Source organism: Arachis ipaensis, chromosome B7, assembly GCF_059453495.1.
Source record: "Arachis ipaensis isolate K30076 ecotype BB chromosome B7, ASM5945349v1, whole genome shotgun sequence".
In the NCBI taxonomy this organism is placed as follows: domain Eukaryota; kingdom Viridiplantae; phylum Streptophyta; class Magnoliopsida; order Fabales; family Fabaceae; genus Arachis; species Arachis ipaensis.
The window spans coordinates 132,147,447-132,148,466 of record NC_142442.1 but is presented as its reverse complement, the minus strand read 5'-3'; the positions used below and the strand labels follow the sequence as shown (position 1 = coordinate 132,148,466).

Here is a 1,020-nt window from a genome sequence, read left to right as displayed (position 1 = left end):
ACCTGTCAGAAATTTTTGAACAGGAAGAGAAGATGGCAGCCGAAAATAATAATAATGCAAGGAGGATGCTTGGTGACTTTACTGCACCTAATTCCAATTTACATGGAAGAAGCATCTCCATTCCTACCATTGGAGCAAACAATTTTGAGCTAAAACCTCAGCTAGTTTCTCTGATGCAGCAGAACTGCAAGTTTCATGGACTTCCATCTGAAGATCCTTTTCAGTTCTTAACTGAATTCTTGTAGATCTGTGATACTGTTAAGACTAATGGAGTAGATCCTGAAGTCTACAGGCTCATGCTTTTCCCTTTTGCTGTAAGAGACAGAGCTAGAATATGGTTGGACTCTCAACCCAAAGACAGCCTGAACTCTTGGGATAAGCTGGTCACGGCTTTCTTAGCCAAGTTCTTTCCTCCTCAAAAGCTGAGCAAGCTTAGAGTGGATGTTCAAACCTTCAAACAAAAAGATGGTGAATCCCTCTATGAAGCTTGGGAAAGATACAAACAGTTGACCAAAAAGTGTCCTTCTGACATGCTTTCAGAATGGACCATCCTGGATATATTCTACGATGGTTTATCTGAACTATCAAAGATGTCATTGGACACTTCTGCAGGTGGATCCATTCACCTAAAGAAAACGCCTGCAGAAGCTCAAGAACTTATTGATATGGTTGCTAATAACCAGTTCATGTACACTTCTGAGAGGAATCCTGTGAGTAATGGGACGCCTATGAAGAAGGGAGTTCTTGAAATTGATACTCTGAATGCCATATTGGCTCAGAATAAAATATTAACTCAGCAAGTCAATGTGATTTTTCAGAGTCTGAATGGAATGCAAGCTGCATCCAACAGTACTCAAGAGGCGACTTCTAAAGAAGAAGCCTATGATCCTGAGAACCCTGCAATAGCAGAGGTAAATTACATGGGTGAACCTTATGGAAACACCTATAATCCATCATGGAGAAATCATCCAAATTTCTCATGGAAGGATCAAAAGCCTCAACAAGGCTTTAATAATGGTG

At 40.5% G+C, this 1,020-nt stretch overlaps 1 non-coding gene across 1 annotated transcript; it reads right to left on the bottom strand.

The window, feature by feature from the left end:
* Positions 1–428: 428 nt before the first annotated feature.
* LOC148554177 (small nucleolar RNA R71) lies at positions 429–536 on the bottom strand. The gene has a single exon (XR_015893039.1). It is a non-coding gene; the product is annotated as a small nucleolar RNA R71 (small nucleolar RNA).
* Between the last annotated feature and the right edge of the window lie 484 nt (positions 537–1,020).